Below are 23348 nucleotides of genomic sequence, written 5' to 3' on the forward strand. Positions count from 1 at the left end.
GCGAGACTCCTGACGGGCACCCGATAAAGGGACCACATCACCCCGATCCTGGCCTCCCTCCACTGGCTCCCTCTGAAGAGGTTCTGAATACATTTCAAGATGCTTCTTTATTTCTACAAAGCCCTTAACGGGCTTGCCTCCGCCTACATCAAAAGTCTGCTTACCCACCACACCACCTCCAGGTCCCTCAGATCGGCCGACTTGGGGTTACTGAATATCGTGCGGTCTCGGCATAAGCTCAGGGGCGACCGTGCCTTTGCGGTTGCAGCCCCTAGACTGTGGAACAGCATCCCTCTTCCCATCAGATCTTCCCCCTCCATCGACTCTTTTAAGTCGAGACCTAAAACTCATCTTTACTCTCAAGCCTTTCTTGACGTCCTCTGAGGGAGGGCTATATGTATGTATTTATGTATGTACTTAATCTATGAACCAATGTTGTATAACGTTAGTACCTCCACCAATGTAAAGCACTTTGGTCAACGAGAGTTGTTTTTTAAATGTTCTATAGAAATAAAAGTGACGACTTGACTTGCAGTGGACAGGCTGCATGTTTGGAGGGGGTCACCGTGACTCCGCCTGTTAAAATAGGCAGACAGACATAAGCTGGGGGAAGCAAGAAGTGTTTTTGTTTTACAAGGCTCCCGCCCAGCAGCTGGTCCACATTCCCTGCCTTCCGCAAATCTTTTTGTTCATCCAACTTATTGGGCAGTAATTCCCAACCCCTTGACTGCCGCTTCTCACTGGGTGTTTCAGATTCCTTGGAAAGCAAAAGAGGATGTTTTAAAACATGAATGGAAGAGGGAGTGGAGGTGTCCACATTACAATTACACGCCTCTCCTGTGTCTGGATTCCCAAACCACCTTCAATTAACTCCTGATAGACACAAGAAGCTGGAGTAACTCAGCGGGTCAGATAGCATCTGTGGAGAAAAGGAATGGGTGACGTTTCGGGTCAAGACCCTTCTTCAGACTCTCTTTCCCACACCAGGTTTACCAGGAACGCATTGCACCCGTCTCTCCTCCTGTCATAAGTGATAGGAGCAGAATTAGGCCATTCAGCCCGCCAAGTCTAGTCCACCATTCAATCATGGCTGATCCATCTCTCCCTCCGAACCCCATTATCCTGCCTTTTCCCGATAACCCCCGACACCAGTACTAATCAAGAATGTCATCTGTCCTCGCCTGTGTCTTGCTTGTCTCTCCTCGCTGATTCTTAGTTTCCTATTTCCAAAGATAGACACAAAATGCTGGAGTAACTCAGTGGGTCAGGCAGCATCTCTGAAGAGAAGGAATGGGTGACGTTTTGGGTCGAGACCCTTCATCTGATTGCCTTTCTGAAGAAGTTCTGTTGCAGTCTCAGACACAGTCTAAGGCTCCACATAGAAATGCAGCCTGACCTGCCGAGTTATTCCAGCACTTTGTATCAATCTTCGGTATAAGCCAGCATCTGCAGTTCCTTCCTGCATATTTCTTCCTTCCGTTGCTTTTCAGAATTTTCTTTTAACAGAATCATCTGTACGTTTTGACACAATAGCGACTCGGATAACGCGTGCCGCATCCAAGATTCCTTCCACCTGCTCCTTTCCATCAGCTGTTTCTGACTATTTAGTATCGGGTAATTCGGGGGGTCATTTTGATTTCTCGTTGTCCAAACAATAGATGAAATCTCTTTAAAATGGACTTTCTAGCGGCTCTAAGGTACTTAATGTGATTGGTTGTGGAGGGGAATAAATGTGTGTCTTGTGGTTGTGGGAATAATACAAATGGTGGATTGTTCCGCAGATGTGGATTTAAATGGAGCAATTGTCGGCTGGATGTTTACATCATTCTTCCCAAAGGCAGTTCATGTCAATTCATTGACTAACCTTCTCCCTGAGCCTTGGTAAGAAGGATGAGTGCAAATCTGGCCCCAAGTAGATCAAGTCTGAGATAATCCAAATCTAGTTGGTTTGATTAAAATCAGCTTTGCTTTGCTTCTGCCCCCCCCCCCCCCCCCCACCCCCAAGATGTTTGATGTACTCATTTCATTAAATGCCAGACATTGTGGAAACTGGAGCAGCGTTGAATCCGACTTGGCATTCGGCTGTGGCTGGCTGTTTAAAAAGGATTGGGTTCTGTCGAGCAGCTTAACACGAAGCACTAATCCAAGGCTGGATCTTTATTTCATGCACCTGTTCACTTGTATTTTAATTTTCCATGAGATGATACAAGACTGTGTGCTAGCAGTGAGCAATAATTTATTTCAAATCTCTTCAATTAGATTCAATGAAATCCCAGTGTGCAGAGCCTGCACAGAATGAACAAAGACAATTCTTCACAGGAGAGAGGGCTCTGGAATTTGTAATTACATTACATGTTATCCTTCATCCTGTATCTGTACACTGTTGACGGCTTGACTGTAATCATGTATGGTGGTTCTGCTGACTGGATAGCATGCAGCAAAAAAGCGTTTCACTGGGCCTCGGTACACGTGGCAATAAACAAAAGTAGTTTAGGGTGGCACATGGCACAACGGTAGAGTAGCTGCCTTACAGCGCCAGAGACCCAGTTTCGATCCTGACTACGGGTGCTGTCTGTACGAAGTTTGTACGTTCTCCCCGTGACCTGCGTGGGTTTTCTCTGGGATCTCCGGTTTCCGCCCACACTCCAAAGGCATACAGATTTGTAGGTTAATTGGCTTGGTATAATTGTAAATTAGTCCTAGTGTGTGTAGGATAACGCTAATTTGCGGGGATCGCTGGTCAGCGCGGACTCGGTGGGCCTAAAGAATGTTTCTGCACTGTATTTCCAAACTAAACTAACCATTTTGAAGAGCATGTGAGAAATACCAGTGTTTGAACATATTGAACGCAATTGTTTGTCTGTAGTTCGATTGTAGTTTTAGGCTGTGAAATGTCCTCCTGCTTCAGTTATAGTCAATCAGAAGCAAGTCCATGCCTGTAGTCTGACAGATGTACTCGATGCAGGAGCTTCAGTTGCCCTGACCGGTGAAGTATGTCGTCTAATGCCACTGATATCTGTAACTGCTTGGACAATGAGGATAGACACAAAAATGCTGGGGAAACTCAGCGGGTGAGGCAGCATCTAAGGAGCGAAGGAAATAAGCAATGTTTCGGGTCCAAACCCTTCTTCAGACTTCAATATGAGTAATGTCAACTATAGTTAGTTAAAGTCCAGGATCTGCCTCTAGACAAAGTCTCTGTATCTTATGACAGATCCCTCCTGCATGCTTTCAGTACAGCCCCTCAGCAGTGCTCTTTATAGATGATGCCGCCATAGGTACAACCTACACAGGGAGTTTCTTAGCAGGCGATGACTCAAGCAGCACAGGTTTGGCGGGGGACTTCTCCACAGGCCTTACAGGGGATTTTACCATCAGCACTGTCCCCACTGGTGGTTCTTTCACAGGTGTAGAGACAAAGTCCTGATCCCAGGACCACTCACGATCTGCTGTCACATGTCCATCATTTCAACAATCGTATCCATCCAGCGAACTTGCTGCGATCCAATCAGCAATAGTGATTGATCCAAACTTGGTCCATGTGACAACAAACTAAACTAAACTATATACCCATTTTCTTGGTCCTCTCATCAATTTCTGTCCAAGATGATCTCAGTCGCTTGCTCCTGGCAGAAACCTTGTTTTAATTGATTTTTTTTATTGGTAGATAGAGACAACATTTGGTTCATATCCATTATTTTTTTATTTTAAAGTTGCCCTGAAGTTGCATCAGCCGGCATTGTACTGATCACAAACCTTTTGCTTATCACTGCAATAGAGTCAGCCAGTGCAGAAACAGGCCCTTCGGCCCAAATTGTCCATGCTGACCAACATGCCCCATCTACGTTAGTCCCACCTGCCTGTGTTTGGCCCATATCCCTTGAAACCTCTCCTGTCCATGTACCTGCTCAAGTATCTTTAAATGTTGATTTTGTACCTGCCTCGATTACTCAATCATCGCCTTCCTCTGGTAGATTTTGTGCAGTAATTCCCAGTCAATAGAGGGCTGCCACACACGTTTCCAGGCTGGGGCAGGAGGAGGTATACTTAGATTGAACCTTGCTTGTCTCGAGAGGCGGCACAGTGGTGCAGCGGTAGAGTTGCAGCCTTGCAGCGCCAGTGACCCGGGTTCGATCCTGACTATGGATGCTACGGAGTTTGCACGTTTTCCCTGTGACCACGCGGGTTTCCTCTGGGTGCTCCAGTTTCCATTCTCCTAAGGCGTGTGTGCAGGTTTGAAGGTTAATTGGCTTAGTCAAATTATCCCCAGTGTGTAGGATAGTGTTAATGTGCGGGGATCGCTGGTCAGTGTGGACTCAATGGGCCGAAGGTCCCGTTTCCGTGCTGTATCTCCACACTAAACTACAGAGCTGTTTAAAGTGCAAACCTATTGTTACCTAACTGTCAATTATAGCTTTTGAGAAATCTCATGACAGACAGGGATGTTTCTGCCTGATCCTTCCTGTTGTCAGCTTTACAGCTGCTATCAAAGCCTCTGATGCATAAACACTCAAGTCCTTTTATGTCCTAAAATTACAGGGTGTGGAGAGCAAACTCCAATGGCAGTCAGGATGGGAAACCAAGATATCAGGGTGATAAAAGAGATGATAGGGTGTATGCCTAAGCAATATCTTCTGATTATGGTTTTAACAAGCTGGAAGTTAGCTTTGTAGATGTTTTCACTGCCACAGCAGATAAATTGTATCAGATAGACTCAAAACAACATTGATGTCGACACAGGAACTGCAGGTGCAGGAATCTTGTGTAGAACACAAAATGCTTCACTATTTCAGTGGGTCAGGCAGCATCTCTGGAGGACATGGATAGGTGATGTTTTGGATTGGGTTCTTCTTCAGAGCTGTCCTGACCCAAATTGTTACCTATCCATGTTCTCCAGAGATGCTGCCTGACCCGCTGAGTTACTCCAGCACTCTGTGAAACGTCACCTATCCATGTTCTCCAGAGATGCTGCCTGACCCGCTGAGTTACTCCAGCATTCTGTGAAACGTCACCTATCCATGTTCTCCAGAGATGCTGCCTGACCCGCTGAGTTACTCCAGCACTCAGTGAAACATCACCTATCCATGTTCTCCAGAGATGCTGCCTGACCCGCTGAGTTACTCCAGCACTGTGTGTTTCAAGCCCCATTGATGTTACTGGTCTGCAACTATTTGAAGAGATGGCTTTCAATCTGCAGTGACAGGGTTGCATTTTAAAGGCGTTCTTCCAGATGCTACATCAGACCATGATTGCATTTGCTCCTTTAGGTGAATGTGAAATTCCCATGCCACTATTCGAGGCGCTGTAATGGGTTTATTCCTGGTGTTCCGGTGAATATTTATCCTTCAAGTGGCATCCCTTGGGATTGTTTGCAGTGTAGTTTGTGGAATGCAGCAGTGTGCACATGCTTCAGCTCTTCCCTGCCTTGCAACTTTAACGATGTTTCCCAAACATTGGACAGTGCGCTGACACATTGTGAGATTGTAAAGTGCAAACTATTCCCACAACTCGGGGACAGCTGAAAGCTTGCTGTACATTAACCGTTACAGCAAAGCGAGTATGTGTGGCAGTTTCTGTAGTATGCCAGTTTCTGCGTGTTTTAGGGCAGATGTAGGTGACAATTTTCCAGTTACATCTAAACTGAGTCAATGACCTAATGCTTAGTTCTGAACTATGAACGATGTCTGAAGAAGGGTCTCAACCCCAAACATTACCCATGGTCTCCCTCTCTCTCCAACCCTCCCCTATCCTAGTTCTGTGACCAACTGTCCATCTGATTGGGTTTTATTTCTGGATGCTCCGTTGTCAGCTTCCCCGAGCTAACAATGGTCTATTCTACATTATCCTTTGTCCCCTTTGATGACTCGTTTTCACACCGTACCCTTCCATATCTCTGTCTCCCTTTTCCCCGACTCTCAGTCTGAAGAACCCGAAACGTCACCCATTCGTTCTCTCTGGAAATGCTGCCTGATCCGCTGAGTTACTCCAGCATTTTGTGTCTATCTTCGGTGCAAACCAGCATCTGTTGTTCCTTCCTACACAGGCTATCTGCCCCGCTGAGTTATTCCAGCATTTTGTGTGTTTAAACGGTTTAACCTGTTCAATCAGTGCCGTGGGCACTGTGACTTCATTCCCACCTTTCCTAGGGCTGCTTTCCACCTGGGTTATTAAATATAATTTAAGGGAGCAAATCACACTCTGATGATCTCACTAAGTGTGTCCAGTCACTCGATGCAGGGATTAGTACCAAAGGAAATTCCAATTGAATTTGTCATTTAATTAGTCACGTTATGCTATTCATTTGGGGCTTTTTATTTTATAAGCCTGTCCAATCAGTGGTGAGATGAAGTAGTTGCTGTGCTGAACCCAGTGACATGCAGTTTGCTTTCTTTCATAGCTGAGTCTTTGTGAACTCACTCACCCCTGCTGTGCTCATGAGATAGGGATGGTTCACACTGCAGACAATGGAACTAGTGTAGTGCACCATGCAACTCTGAGTACAGCATCGACTCCACAGAGAGGGCTGTAACACGGCAAAATGAGAACACTGCTCTGTTTATTTCACTTACTGTATGTTGTGGGTGAACTTTAAAGGGCCTGTCCCACTATACCATATAACCATATAACAATTACAGCACGGAAACAGGCCATCTCGACCCTTCTAGTCTGTGCCGAACACGTATTAGATACATAGATACATAGAAAATAGGTGCAGGAGTAGGCCATTCGGCCCTTCGAGCCTGCACCGCCATTCAATATGATCATGGCTGATCATCCAACTCAGTATCCCGTACCTGCCTTCTCTCCATACCCCCTGATCCCTTTAGCCACAAGGGCCACATCTAACTCCCTCTTAAATATAGCCAATGAACTGGCCTCAACTACCCTCTGTGGCAGAGAGTTCCAGAGATTCACCACTCTCTGTGTGAAAAAGTTTCTTCTCATCTCGGTCCTAAAGGATTTCCCCCTTATTCTTAAGCTGTGACCCCTTGTCCTGGACTTCCCCAACATCGGGAACAATCTTCCTGCATCTAGCCTGTCCAACCCCATAAGAATTTTGTAAGTTTCTATAAGATCCCCTCTCAATCTCCTAAATTCTAGCGAGTATAAGCCAAGTCTATCCAGTCTTTCTTCATATGAAAGTCCTGACATCCCAGGAATCAGTCTGGTGAACCTGGTATTCTCCCCTAGTCCCATATACGAGTTTACCCAAGAGCTCTCCCAAGATAAAAAAAAAATCTAAGTAAGTGGTAAGTACGTAGTGGGTACGTAGGAGCTCGGGGACGTCTCAAAGCGGCTCGTAACGCTAACGGCAGGTACTCGGGAAACGCGGTAAGCTCGGGAAGTTTTTTCAACATGTTGAAAAATGTCCACGAGAGCCCCGAGGACCTACGAGCGGCTATTACCGTAATTCTCTGAGTTCGAATCAGGGGAAACTCGGGAGAGCGCTTGAATTACCTCGTACAGTGGGACAGGCCCTTAAGGCATACAAAACAGAGAATGTACATCGTTCACCTTTAGTTTAGTTTAGAGATACAGCGCAGAAACAGGCCCTTCGACCCACCGAGTCCACACCGGCCAGAGATCCCGCACACTAACGCCACCCCACACAGACTAGGGACGATTTACATTTATACCGAGCCAATTAATCTACAATCCTGTACATCTTTGGAGTGTGGGAGGAAACCAGAGATCCCGGAGAAAATCCTTGCGGGTCACGGGGAGAATGCAAAAAACACCGTGCAGACAGCACCCGTAGTCAGGATCAAACCCGGGTCTCTGGCGCTGCAAGGTAGCAACTCTACCACTGCACCATCATGCCGCCCTAACTGTGACCATTCAGTAAGAAATATCGCTGGTAGAATATTTAGGCTGTGTTGGGATAAATATCTGCCTTGTCTGACAAGGTGAAAGGAATTAGCTGAACACTACTTATTAATCTAATAGGTCTCAGCAATGTGGTTTCATTATTTAACATGTTCATTTAGTTTACATAGAAACATAGAAAATAGGTGCAAGAGTAGGCCATTCGGCCCTTCAAGCCAGCATCGCCATTCAATATGATCATGGCAGACCATCCAAAATCAGTACCCCGTTCCTGCTTTTTACCCATATTCCTTGATTCCGCTAGCCCAAAGAGATAAATCTAACTCTCTCTTGAAAACATCCAGTGAATTGGCCTCCACTGCCTTCTGTGGCAGAGAATTCTACAGATTCACAACTCTCTGAGTGAAAACGTTTTTCCTCATCTCAGTCCTAAATGGCCTACCCTGTATTCTTAAACTGTGACCCCTGGTTCTGGACTCCCCCAACATCAAACGATTTTTCCTGCATCTACCCTGTCCAATCCTCTTCGAATTTTATATGTTTCTATAAGATGCCCACTCATCCTTATAAATTCCAGGGAATACAGGCCCAGCCGACCCATTCTTTCATCATATGTTAGTCCCGCCATCCCAGGATTTAGTTTATTGTCAAGTGTACCAAGGTACAGTGATGAGCTTTTTTGTTGCGTTCTATCCAGTCAGTGGAAAGACAATACATGCATGCAATCAAGCCATTCATAGAAACATGGAATATAGGTGCAGGAGTAGGCCATTCGGCCCTTCCAGCCTGCACCACCATTCAATATGATCATGGCTGATCATCCAACTCAGTATCCAGTACCTGCCTTCTCTCCATACCCCCTGATCCCTTTAGCCACAAGGGCCACATCTAACTCCCTTAAATATAGCTATTCACAGTGTATAGATACATGATCAAGGGTATAACGTGATTCGTGCTTAGTGCAAGATAAAGTCTGATGAAGGATAGCGAGGGTCTCCAATGTTAGTGTCATACAGCACGGAAACAGGCCCTTCATCCAATTCATCCATGCCGAACTAATGCCTCATCTACATTAGTCCCATTTGGCCCATGTCCCTCTGAAACGTCCCTATCCATATACAGTACCTGTCCATGTATTTTAAATGCTCTCAACTACCTCGAAGATTTTTCATATCATGGGTTCAGTATCTTTTCTGGACATTTGCTGCTATGTGATTGATTAAAGAAAAAAACCATGCACAAATCTAGCAGGGCCTAGTGTAATTTAGCAATTCCTTGCTGTGTTTAGTCTTAAACATTCTATTCACTGTGAATTGCAGTTTCAATTTGATAAAGAGCATACAAAATGATATAACAAGCATGCAACCCCTGCAGACTGGAGAGGGAGGAGAGGGAACAATTTCTGCTCAATGTTTCATACGGACACAACATGGTGGTCCCAGAGAAATAATCATGTATTGGTAGGAAACTAACACAGTGTGTAGTGGAAATAAATGTGACCTGCACTGCCACAAGCCAATGGCAAAGTGATGGGTTCAAGCACGTCAAAGAGAGAGTCCATCGACTCCATCTACTTACACCTCACGCTGCCTCGGCAAGGCCAGCTGCCCAGACCATCACACAAACCAACCTCCCTTCCATTGACTCCATCTACACCTCATGCTGCCTCGGCAAGGCCAGCAGCATCATCAAGGACCAGTCGCACCCTGGCCACTCCCTCTTCTCCCCTCTCACATCAGGCAAATGGTATAGAAGTGTGAAAACGCACACCTCCAGATTCAGGGACAGTTTTTTCCCAGCTGTTTTCAGGCAACTGAACCATCCTACCACAACTAGAGAGCAGTGCTGAACTACTATCTATCTAACTGGAGACCCTTGGACTATCCTTGATCGGACTTTATTGGGTTTATCTTGCATTAAACGTTATTCCATCTACCATGTATCTGTACACTGTGAATGGATTGATTATAATCATGTATTGTCTTTCTCCTGACTGGTTAGGAATATGAATACTCTATTGTCACATGTGACTAGGCACAGTGAGATTCTTTGCTTGCGTACACAATGTATACAAATAGCAGCCAGCTACGGCACTGACAAAGTTACAAAGCACGCCGGCTCCTCCTTTTGTCCCCCCCCCCCCCCCCCACAACGGTTCCCCCCAGGCCAGGTCCTCCATTGTTCTTCTCCTCCCCCTCCTCACGGTGGCCCTCCACACTCTCATCGACCGTCAACCGCGGTTCGACCAGCAAGGGAACGTTGCCGCTGTGAGGATTCACCACCGCTAAGGCCCCATCATCGCGAGGCCCCATCGGCCTCTTCGCCCGACCAGCGCTTCTACATGGTGATCCGGGAGGCTCGTCTAGAAGCCTTCTGGCCGCGCGGGCCGTCGGGAAGCATGCAACAAAAGATTACTCGTGACAATAAACTAAACGGAACCATCTTCCTTCACCCAGATTCCATTGTTCTTGTGGTATACCTGTTTCAACTTTTAAGTATTAATAATACTTAACTATTAGGTAATTCGTTCAGTAATGCTCAGCAATTTAGCTGATTCATGGACTAAACCGTAAAGGCTTTCTGGAGGAGGGAAGTCAACTGTTAACTTCAACCAAAATGCTGTGGAGTACATGCGTTCTGATTGCCATCAATAGGTCATCCAAAAGTGGTTTCATTCAAAAATCCCGTGATTTGTTTCTCTGGCGTTAAAACCATTTCACTGGAAAATGTTGCCAAACAGCTACTGTTGTGATTTATCGTAGTCTAGTTTTCTTTTCTAGTTTAGAGATACAGCATGGAAACAGTCCCTGCAGCCCACCGAGTCCGCACCAACCACCGATCACCGCACACTAACACTATCCTACACACACTAGGGGCAATTTACATTTATACCAAGCCAGTTGACCTACAAACCTGCACGTCTTTGGAGTGTGGGAAGAAAGCGAAGATCTCGGAGAAAACCCACACAGTCACAGGGAGAACGTACAAACTCCATACAGACATGGTCATAGAGTTATATAGCATGGACACAGGCCATTCGGCCCAACTGAAAAAGGGTTCTGACCAGAAAAGTCACCCATCTTTTTTCTCCAGAGATGCTGCCTGACCCGCTGAGTTACTCCAGCACTCTGTGTCCACCTTCAGCCCAACACATCCATGCCGATCAAGATGCCCCGTCTACGCTAATCCCACCTGCCCACATTTGACCCATATCCTTCTCAAACCATGTACCTGTGCAAATGTCTTTTAAGAAGGCTCGTTGCCACATTCGATGGCAATTGGGGAATAGATTATATGCTGTTGTAGTTGCTGCCTCCTGTCTGTTTATTGAATCGTGCATTAACCGTTCCATCAGAGGAGAGGTGGGAGGTCTCTGCAGACTGTCCAGTGTGTAATTCTATTCACCATTATTATTATTATTCATAAATGAGCTAGTGTGCTCCAGCATGCAACAATCTCAGGCAATCCTCAGGCTGGTCAATGCTGATGGGGGTAAAGTAAGCTTCAGACCATGGAACTGCCAAATCCTACAAGGGTGGGTCAAACCTCAACCCTTGGCATCCGGTGAGCTGAACATTCTTGGACTTACCACCAACTGGAACTGCACCATCGCACCAACACTGATTCCAACACACGACTAATGTGGATCAGAGGGTGGGCATACTGCAGAGAAATGACTCCATTCCTGACATCCCAAAGCCACGTCATCACCCGCCAGGCACAAGGCCATGAATAGTGAAAGGCTTGGATAGAGTGGATGTGGAGAGAATGTTTCCACTAGTGGGTCGAGGACCAGAGGGCACAGCCTCAGACTTAATGGACATTATTTTAGGAAGGAGATGAGGAGGAAAGTCTTCCTAAAATGATGTCCAGTCAGAGGGTGGTGAATCTATGGAATTCATTGCCGCAGAAGGCCGTGGAGGCCAAGTCAATGGATATTTTTAAGGCAGAGATAGATAGATTCTTGATTAGTTCGGGTGTCAGGGGTTATGGGGAAAAGACAGTGTTGAGGGGCGAGTTAGATCAGCCATGATTGAATGACGGAGTAGACTTGATGGGCAGAATGGCCTAAATCCCCTCCTATCACTTGACCGTATGAAGTCCTACAAGGGTGAGTCTAACCTCAGCCCTTGGCATTCAGTGCCTGAACATTCTTGGAGCTACCGCCAACCTGGAAACGTGATTGCACCCATTGCACCAATGCTGTTGTGGATCAGAGGGAGGCCATCCGGCAAAGAAACGACTCGGTTCCTGACATCCCAAAGCCACGTCATCACCCACCATGAACAAGGCAGGAATGCACGGAATATTTTCTGCCCACCTGGATGAGCTTCAACAAGGTGTACAAAGCCCCCAGTCTGAAGAAGGGTCTCGAGCTACAGGGAGAGAGAGGTTGGGCAGACTGGGACTCTATACCCTATCCACCACTGGTGTACAGAGACCACAATGTATGTCTTTAAGCTGGGCAGGCTGCAGAGAAGATTTACGAGGATGTTGCCGGGATCAAGGGGAGAGGTTGGGGAGAGGTTGGGCAGACTGGGACTCTATTCCTTCTAGCACAGGAGGATGAGGAGTGATCTCATAGAGGTGAGGGGAATACAGAGGGTGATAGATGGATAGAATAGATAGTATTTTACCCAGAGTAGGAAAATCAAGAACGAGAACATATTAGTTTCAGCTGAGAGGACAAAGATTTAATATGAACCAGAGGGGCAACTTTTTCACACAGAGGGTGGTGGGTGTATGGAACGAGCTGCCAGAGGAGGTGGTTGAGGTGGGTACTATAACAGCATTCATAAGACTTTTGGACAGGTACATGGATAGGAAAGGTTTAGAGGGGGATGGGCCAAATGCAGGCACATCCCAAAGACGTACAGGTATGTAGGTTATGTGGCTTCCCTAAATTGTCCCTTGTGTGTAGGATAGAACTAGTGTACGTGTGACCGCTGGTCGACATGGACTCGGTGGGCCGAAGGGCCTGTTTCCAGGCTGTATATAACCATATAACCATATAACAATTACAGCACGGAAACAGGCCATCTCGACCCTTCTAGTCCGTGCCGAACACGTATTCTCCCCTAGTCCCATATACCTGCGCTCAGACCATAACCCTCCATTCCTTTCCCGTCCATATAACTATCCAATTTATTTTTAAATGATAAAAACGAACCTGCCTCCACCACCTTCACTGGAAGCTCATTCCACACAGCTACCACTCTCTGAGTAAAGAAGTTCCCCCTCATGTTACCCCTAAACTTCTGTCCCTTAATTCTCAAGTCATGTCCCCTTGTTTGAATCTTCCCTACTCTCAGTGGGAAAAGCTTATCTCTGAGGGCAGCATGGTGGCACAGCAGTAGAGTTGCTGCCTTACAGTGCTTACAACCCCAGGGACCAGGGTTCGATCCCGATTATGGGTGCTGTCTGCACGGAGTTTGTATGTTCTCCCTGTGACCGCGTGGGTTTTCTCCGAGATCTTCCGTTTCCTCACACATTCCAAGGACATACAGGTTTATAGGTTAATTGGCTTGGTATAAATGTAAATTGGCCCTAGGATAGCATTAATGCACGGGGATCGCTGGTTGGTGTAGACTCGGTGGGCCGAAGGGCCTGTTTCCACGCTGTATCTCTAAACTAAACTAAACTAAATGAGACAAGCTTAGATGGAGCATCTTGGGCGGCAGGTAACTGAACAGAGCTAAGGCCCTTCACCATCAACAAGAGGGAGCAACATTTGCTTCTGTTATGAGTGAGTACATCCTGATCTTTAACACTAACATGCTGACTGGTCCAATGGTGATGGTTCCTGTTCCAGATGAATGTCATGGCAAAATAAAAGATAGACACAGAGTAACTCAGCGGGTCAGGCAGCATCTGTGGAGAACATGGATAGGTGACGTTTCACAGAGTACTGGAGTAACTCAGCGGGTCAGGCAGCATCTGTGGAGAACATGGATAGGTGACGTTTCACAGAGTGCTGGAGTAACTCAGCGAGTCAGGCAACATCTCTGGAGAACATGGATAAATGACAATTTGGGTCAGGACTGGTCACAGAAGGATCCCAATCCAAAACATCACCCATCCATGCCCTCCACAGATGCTGCCTGGCCCGCTGAGATACTCCAGCACTCTGTGTTCCACACAATATTCCAGCATCTGCAGTTCCTTGTGCATTTTGTGTCTAACTTTGGTGTTAAGTTCTTTCCTACACTCATGGTAACATAAACATGGTTTTAAGTACCATGCTAAAACTAGAGGGCAGGTGAGAGGGGAGAGATTTAAGGGGGACCTCAGGGGCAACTGATTCACTCAGAGATTCGTCCGTATCTGGAATGAGCTGCCGGAGGAAGCTACAGAAGTGGATACAATCACGAATTCCAGACAGATGTATAGATGGGAAGGGTGTAGAGGGCTATGGGACAAATGCAGGGAAATGGGACTGGTCCAGCACGTCAACTGAGTCGGCATGAACAAGGCGGGCCGAAGGGTTTATTTCTGTGCTGTACAGCTCGGACTCCATGCAGCGCAGGCCATGAGGAATTGAAAATTTGCTGAGGATTTTTATGTCATCATTTGATTAATTTAAAAAAAATCTCCAGCCAATTAACCTGCACACAAGTAAATCAATGATGGGTTTAAAAAGTAGTGAGTGTAGGTTTTAGAATTGAGTTATTTTAATAGTGCGGCAGGGTGGCGCAGCGGTAGAGTTGCTGCCTCACAGTGACAGAGACCCAGGTTCCATCCTGATTACGGGTGCTGTCGGTACGGAGTTTGCACGTTCTCCCCGTGACCTGCGTGCTGAGATCTTCGGGTTCCTCCCACACTCCAAAGACACACAAGTATGTAGGTTAATTGGCTTGGTGTAAATGTAAAAACTGTGTAGGGTGGTGTTAATGTGCGGGGATCGCTGGTCGGCACGGACTCAGTGGGCCGAAGGGCCTGTTTCCGTGCTGTATCTCGAAACTAAACTAACAGTTGGAAATGGAGCAAAATATGAGACTGGGCTGTAACTTAGTCCTGAAGAAGGGTCCCGGCCCGAAACGTCACCCATTCCTTCTGTCCAGAGATGCTGCCTGTCCTGCTGAGTTACTCCAGCATTTTGTGTCTATCTTCAGAAAATTAGAATGCAGTTGAGACGGAACTCGGTAACTGAACATGTTTAATAGCGAGTAAATGACTCTGGAGTAATGTTTCAGCAAGTACTTAGTGAACACTGGGCAGTCTATTGGCAACAATTACTGCTTCACTGTGACATGATTATTTTACACACAGACTTGTCAAGCTGCCAGACATCACCTTGTGTTCAATGCACAGTCATTGCCAACATTACCTCTGTTAAATATGATGTGATAACTTCAGGATCCAACTAAGATCTCGAATTGTCTAATTCCACAGCCGCTCGCAAAAGGATCTTGGACTATGGGGCACAAAGAAGCAAGTGGTTGGTCCAGAAGAATGTTTCAACTCTGCGATGAAGGTGCCCACTCCCTTCAAAGGAGTTTTGTCATAACACCATGTTCTGTGGATTACAGTAAAAGGTCAGCAAATATAGACAATTGATTGCAAATTTTTAGACTCTTTGTCTTTGTGGTTTTATAGTGCAGAATCATCATGAAAGATACAATTAAATCAATATTGCCCATTTAACAGAGCTCCATTCAATTGAAAAGACACTAAGCCCGCACCATTATTTAAAAAAAAATATTCTTTTAATTTTTTTATTTATTAGATGCCGTGTACAAAAATATAACCAGCGGCATATGACATAATACAGTTATTGTACAGCTTCAATTTTAATTTTTAACTAAGGATGAGAGAGAAGAAGAGAGAAAAAGCAAGAGAGAGAAAGTGGAGTGTGCAAGGATAGAACCCCTGGACTACCAGAGTGGTGTACCCAAAGAGTGAGTAAGTAAAAGAAATAAGAAAGACGTAGAGAAATAAAAAGACACAAACAGAAAGAAAAACAAAAGGTGATGATATACCTGCCTCGCATCCCTCCCCACTCATCACCCAACCCATAATTAGATTTAACTCCACAATTGCATCATACTATCCTTGTAGTAAATCAATGAATGGTGTCAATGTCTTTGAAAAATGCTCTGGTTTTTCTGCTAAGACAAGTCTCATATTTTCAAGATGTAGCATCTCAGACATGTTTGTAATCCACATTTTGAGAGTAGGGGCAGATGTATGTTACCAAAATTTGAGTATTAGTTTTTTTGCGGTTATCAGACCATAATTGAGGAAACATCTGTGAAATATTGATAGCTCTGAGCAGGCTTCTGACGTACCTAGAATAATCAATTCCATGTCGGGGTCCAGTTTTGTTTTTAATGTTTTTGAGAAATTTTCAAAAATTCCTCTCCAAAAGTTATGTCATTTTATGCAAGAGGCGAAGGAATGTGTTATAGTTGCTTCTTGAAGGAGACATTTGTCACAAATAGGAGATACATTTGGAAAGATCTTATTCAGTTTAGTCTTTGAATAGTAGAGTCTGTGCAGTATTTTAAATTGAATTAAAGTAAGCCCGCACCATTATTACTCCAACTAATACTATATTATTCTTCTAAAAACATTTCTATGTAAGTATACAAAAGTAAAAGGACAATGACTCTGCTGTAAGGTGGCTATGATCAAATATCTGACACTTGGGCTCACCATGTACATTGGCAGAGGGCAGCACAGTGGTGCAGCAGTATAGTTGCTGCCTCACAGCACCAGAGACCCGGGTTCGATCCTGACTATGGGTGCTGTTTATACGTAGTTTGTACGTTCTCCCCGTGACCCGCGCGGGATTTCTCCGGGTGCTTCGCTTTCCTCCCACACTCCAAAGACGTACAGTTTTGTAGGTTAATTGCCTTCAGTAAAATTGTAAATTGTCCCTAGTGTGTCGAATAGTGCGAGTGTTGGCCGTTCACTGGTCGGCGTGGACTTGGTGTGCCAAAGGGTCTGATTGAACACTGTATCTTTAATCTTAAACGCACCCAGAATGTTAGAAATTTTCATCAAAGTATCCACATCTTCCATGAAGTTAAGGTGGGCCTTCACATGGATGGTGTTGACTTTATACTGAAGACAACCTCCGCACTCTCTCAGCTGCTGAAGTTATCTGAGTGACAAATTGACTGAAGAAGTTGTCTCTGAATCAGACTCACTGAAAAATGTGGGTCCAGACAAGGTTTACGAGAATGATCTTTGGAATGAGTGGGTTAACATCTGATAAGCATTTGACGACACTGGGTCTCTACTCGCTGGATGAGAGGATGTTTCCACTAGTGGGAGATTCTAGGCCCAGAGGTCATAGCCTCAAATTTAAAGAACGTTCCTTTAGGAAGGAGATGAGGAGGGATTTCTATAGTCAGAGGGTGGTGAATCTATAGGATTCTTTGTCACAGGCCATGCAGTCGGAGATTATGGGGAGAAGACAGGAGAATGGGGTTAGGAGGGAGAAATAGATCAGCCTTGATTCAATGGAGGAGAAGACTTGATGGGTCGAATGGCGTAATTCAACTCCTATCCCTTATGCCCTTATGATTAACACTATCCAACACACACTAGCGACAATTTTACATTTATACCAAGCCAATTAACCTGCAAACCTATAGGTATTTGGAGTGTGGGAGGAAACTGAAGATCTCGGAGAAAACCCGCGCAGGTCACGAGGAGAACGTACAAACTCCGTACAGTCAGCACCCGTAGTCAGGATCGAACCCGGCGATATTAAGTAATGCAGCAACTCTACCGCTGCGCCACCGTGCCGATCATATTGACCAACGTTCAAACTAATCAGGGAGATGTCACAGTGGAAATAATTTACCGTTAAGAGTAAAGAAAATGAGTGTAGGTAATGAGCTTAGTTTAGAATATCTCCTCATTATTTGACAGATGTAATTATTCAGCCACAAAACAGCTAGTTTTTTTGGCAACTGCAATATATATTTAATTTACTGTCAAATGAGAGGCACCAAACCTCTCATCTAAGAACGGCTGCCAGCCTTGTCTCCGCACCGCAGTTGTTTGGTGTTTCATCTCCCTGTCCTAATCATGCTATTTAAATTACAGACTTGCACATGTCCCCAGTCACAGTGAGCGCTCGGCACTCTCTCCACTCTCTCATTACAGCCTGCCTCTCATCTTCTTTTCATGCTCCTCAGCTGCCTTCTGTGGAATATATATCATCCCAGGCCCCTCAGCGGAACAGGGCCCTCTCCCTACCTCTTTGAGGCAGCCTTGCAGGACTGCACCCCTCGTATTCCCAGCACATTCTGACTTCCTTTGAAGTGCTTTGAGGAATACAAAGCAAAGCTCAGAGCAGCTTCTGTGAATTGCCACTACATTCCCTCATGGCTGCTCCACATAATTAGAGATGCTGCTCAAACTGGAGGAGAGAGAAACACGCTGTCTGTCTCTCCCTCCCTCTCTCTCTCTCTTTCTTTCCATTCTCTCCCTCATTCTCTTTCCTCCTTCTCCTTCCCTCTTTCTCTTCCCTCTTTTTCTCTCCCTCTCGTCTCCTCCCACTCTCACTTCTCCCTCCCTCTCTCCTCTCTGTCACGCTCTCTCTCTCTCGTTGTCTCTTCTCTCTCACTGTCTGTCTTCTTCTTCCTCTCACTGCCCCCTCTCTCTTTCCCCCCTCTCTCCCTGCCCCTCTCCCTCCCTCTCTCCCCCTTTCCCCGGAGTGTTGTGTGTGAGAGGCAGGCTCTGAGTTTCCACCACTTCAGTTTGGGTTGCACCCTTCCCCTACACGGATACATCAGTTGCTGTTGAGGCTGGGGCCTAGTTTCCTTCCCCACACCAGGCCTGCTATCAGTTTTGCCACCTGCCTTGCATTTCCGTGGACATCTCCTTCAATTTCCATTGGCCTTGTTCCTCCTCGTTGTTGTGTATAACTTGCCCGTGTTCCATCCCGATTGTTCCCACCACATTGTCCCCTCCCGCCTCCCTACTCCAAGTTCAGTGTCGTTTATTGTCACATGTACCGAGGGACAGTGGAAGGCTTTTGTTGCGTGCTAACCAGTCAGCGGAAAGAGAATACATGATTACAATTCCGTGTGTATGGATACATGATAAGGGAATAACGTTCAGTGCAAGGTAAAGCCAGCAAAGCCCGCTCAAGGGTAATCCAAGTGTCCCCATTGAGGTAGATAATAGTTCAGGACTTCCCTTTCTTCCCAATCTTTGCAGCGCTCCCAGCGCACCCAGCACACACAAGGTGTGGTAGGAGCAGGCCAAGTTGGAATCTGTTCCTCTATTCCTTGAAGTGGTCTCTATTCCATGGAGCGCAGGAGGATGAGGGGTGATCTGACAGAGGTGTATAATATCGTGAGAGGAATAGATCAGGTAGCACAGAGTCTCTTGCCCATAGTAGGGGAATCGAGGACCCGGGAACATAGGTTCAAGGTGAAGGGGAAAAGATTTAATAGGAATCTGAGGGGTAACTATTTCATACGTGGTGGGTGTATGGAACAAGCTACCAGAGGAGATAGTTGAGGCTGGGACTATCCCATCGTTTAAGAAACAGTTAGGTACATGGATAGGACAGGTTTGGAGGGATGTGGACCAAACACAGGCTGGTGGGACTAGTGTAGCTGTGACATGTTGGCCGGTGAGGGCAAGTTGGGGCGAAGGGCCTGTTTCCATGCTGTATCACTCTATGACTCTATGACTGGGTGTGCTGCCCCTCTACGAAAGGGCAGCACAGTGGCGCAGTGGTAGAGTTGCTGCTTTACAGCACCAGACATCCGGGTTTGCTGTATGTACGGAATTTGTACGTTCTCCCTGTGACCACGCGGGGTTTCTCCGGGTGCTGTGGTCTCCTCCCACATTCCAAAGACATGTAGTTTATTTTATTTTAGTTTAGTTTATTGTCACGTGTACCGAGGTACATTGAAAAGCTTTTTGTTGCGTGCTAACCAGTCAGTGGAAAGATGATACATGATTACAATCGAGCCATTCACAGTGTACAGATTCATGATCAAGAGAATAACGTTTGTGCATTGAGGTAAAGCCAGTAAAGTCCGATCAAAGACAGTCCGATCAAGGTAGGTTAATTGGCTTCAGTAAAAATCGCAAAATTGTTCCACATGAGTAGATCAGTACGGGGTGATCGCTGGTCAGCGCGGAGTCAGTGGGCCGAAGGGCCTGTTTCCGCACTGTATATCTAAAGTCTAAAGTAAAGATTGCAATAGCTACCCCTCTGTTTCCAGGGCTGTGATATCCAGCTGTGATGCTGCTTGAAAATGGCAACACATTTATAGACCTGAGGCGTATCTGGAGCCTGGTCTTTTCCACTTGACAATTTGGCAAAAGCAGTGTTGTTGCTGGAATCGGGGTGGAATGTTTCAGCGGGGACTGAATGAGGAACTGCCTTGCTATAAATCTTCTGCCCAGAGTCGAGAGTGTTTAATGGTCATATGTACCGACAGTGGGAGAATGAAATTCTGACTTGCTGCAGCTAAACAGGCCGGTAAACACAATAGTACACTGATCAATGTACACTCATCAACCATACCATTCATTATTAGTCAGTAATACCAGGTACGCAGACTGTAATAGTGCAAAACTGAAGTCCATCATGCAACCAAAACAAACATCACTGCAGATCATAGTTGTTGAGGTAGTGGTTAGTGTTGTGAAGTGCGCAAGAGTCTACATACTCTGTACGAGATCATGTCAACCAGTTCAATTCTACCATAAGTAATAATGAAGATATGACACGATACGCTGATGCTGTGGTAGAGTCTGTGGGCTTCTTGACTTGGTAAAATTATAAATTGTCCCTCATGTTTATGCTGGTCGGTGCGGACTCGGTGGGTCAAAGGGCTGTTTCCGCGCTGTATCTCTAAACTAAACTAAACTGAAGTGGAAAGTACAAAAATGAAGCAGTGAAGAATTGGATGCAAGACTTGAAGTGTTGAGATGTGAGATTTGCAAAATGATTTGTGCAATGACAATAGACAATAGACAATAGGTGCAGGAATAGGCCATTCGGCCCTTCGAGCCAGCACCGCCATTCAATGCGATCATGGCTGATCATCCACAATCAGTATCCGATTCCTGCCTTCTCCCCATATCCCTCGATTCCACTATCTTTAATAGCCCTATCTAGCTCTCTCTTCAAAACATCCAGAGAACCAGCCTCCACCTGAGGCAGAGAATTCCAGACTCACAACTCTCTGTGTGAAAAAGTATTTCCTCATCTCCGTTCTAAATGGCTTATTCTTAAACTGTGGCCCCTGGTTCTGGACTCCCCCAACATCGGGAACATGTTTCTTGCCTTTAGCGTGTCCAAACCCTTAATAATCTTATATGTTTCAATAAGATAACCTCTCATCCTTCTAAATTCCAGAGTACACAAGCCCAGCCACTCCATTCAATCAACATATGACAGTCCCGCCATCCCGGGAATTAACCTGGTGAACCAACGCTGCACTCCCTCAATAGGAAGAATGTCCTTCCTCAAATTGGGAGACCAAAACTGCACACAATACTCCAGGTGTGGACTCACTAGGGCTCTGTACAACTGCAGAAGGACCTCTTTGCTGCTATACTCAACTCCTCTTGTTATGAAGGCCAACATGCTATTTGCTTTCTTCACTGCCTGCTGTACCTGCATGCTTACTTTCATTGACTGATAAACAAGGACACCCAGATCTCGTTGTACTTCCCCTTTTCCCAACTTGACTCAATTTAGATAATAATCTGCCTTCCTGTTTTTGCCACCAGTGGATAAACTCACATTTATCCACATCTGCCCATTCACCCAACCTGTCCAAGTCACCATGCATCCTCATAGCACCCTCTTCACAGTTCACACTGCCATCCAGCTTTGTGTCATCTGCAAATTTGCTAATGTTACTTTTAATCCCTTCATCTAAATCTTTAATGTATATTGTAAATATCTGCGGTCCCAGCACCGAGCCTTGCGGTACCCCACTAGTCACTGCCTGCTATTCTGAAAGGGACCCGTTAATTCCTACCCTTTGTTTCCTGTCTGCCAACCAATTTTCTATCCATGTTAGCATCCTAACCCCAATACCATGTGCTCTAATTTTGCCCACTAATCTCCTATGTGGGACCTTATCAAATGCTTTCTGTGAGAGATGAGGAGGTATTTCTTTAGTCGGAGGATGGTGAATCTATGGAATACATTGCCACAGAAGGCTGTGGAGGCTGTCAATTGATATTTTAAAGGCAGAGATAGATGTATTCTTGATTAGTATGGGTGTCAGGTGTTATGGGGAGAAGGCAGGATAATGGGGTTGAGCTAGATCAGGTTGAGCTAGATCAGGTTGAGCTAGATCAGGGAGAGCTAGATCAGGGAGAGCTAGATCAGGGAGAGCTAGATCAGCCATGATTGAATGGAGTAGACTTGATGGGCCAAAAGGTCTAATTCTGCTCCTATCACTTCTGAATATGAACCACCCCAGCTGTAAGCCTCATCAATGTTCAATTCTCCACCATTCTGTTGTGTTTACCTTCTGTTTTTATTTTACACTAAGGTTTGAGATCACATGAGCAGTTCAAAATTCCTTTGTACTGAACTTGATAAAATGTTCCAGCCTTCGGCTTGGAAACGTAACTCGATAATGTTGTCCTGCTGTAGAAACAAAGAACTGCAGATGCTGGTTAATAGGACAGTCTGAAGAAGGGTCTCGACCCGAAACATTACCTATTCCTTCTCTCCAGAGATGCTGTCTGACCCACTGAGTTACACCAGGTTTTGTGTCTATCTTCAGTTTAAACTAGCATCTGTAGTTCCTTCCTACACAAAGGTTTCACAGAGTGCTGGAGTAACACAGCAGGTCAGGCAGCATCTCTGGACAATACGGATAGGTAACATTTTGGGTCAAGACTCTTCTTCAGACTGACGTTTTGGGTCCAGATCTTCTCGATGTGAAACGTTACCTATCCATGTTCTCCAGAGATGCTGCCTGACCCGCTGAGTTACTCCAGCACTTTTGTGTAATTTTGTTTTTAATATTGTGCCTACGTTTTCCATTAGATGTTGTTGCATTGACTTGGCGTCCACACCTGCTTTAGATTCCAACCTCAGCTGAACATGATCCATGCCATGCTGGTTTCAGCTCTGGGGAAACAAGCTGAGATTCCTTGGTTTCAGACTATATTTAGTGTTAGGATTTCAGTGCCTGCTAGCCTATTTTCTTCAAAAAGACATCTGCTTCCGAGTAAAGTCAGGGAAGTCGCCCCTGGGGTTCCAGCCTGCTCTCAGCAACTTGGAGTCTCTTCAAATGTGCAAGTATTAAAATTACTGGCCCCTGGAATTCACTCATCCGGTGTAAAATTAGTTTGTGGCATCCTTAATTCTGGGTCAAGTGTGTACAGAGTGTAGTGGTGGATGGATGATCCTCATCAGTGGGGAAGGTTGATGCAGGAGGCAGATGAAACCACCACACTACAAATATTCTCCAGAAACGGACACCCGAGAAAGGGTCCCAATTGAAAACATTAGATTCTGAAGGAAGGTCATGATCCAAAATATCAGCCGACTATTCCTTCCACAGATG

At 45.7% G+C, this 23348-nt stretch overlaps 1 long non-coding RNA gene across 1 annotated transcript in view; it reads left to right on the forward strand.

Annotated features, from left to right (window-relative positions):
• LOC116977452 overlaps nt 1–23348 on the forward strand; it is a 72851-nt gene that overhangs the window by 2659 nt on the left and 46844 nt on the right. The window contains exon 2 of the long non-coding RNA XR_004413221.1: nt 15220–15362. This is a non-coding gene — a long non-coding RNA (uncharacterized LOC116977452). The remainder of the gene's footprint in view (nt 1–15219; nt 15363–23348) is intronic.

The sequence above is a fragment of the Amblyraja radiata genome, chromosome 10 (assembly GCF_010909765.2).
Source record: "Amblyraja radiata isolate CabotCenter1 chromosome 10, sAmbRad1.1.pri, whole genome shotgun sequence".
NCBI lineage: Eukaryota > Metazoa > Chordata > Chondrichthyes > Rajiformes > Rajidae > Amblyraja > Amblyraja radiata.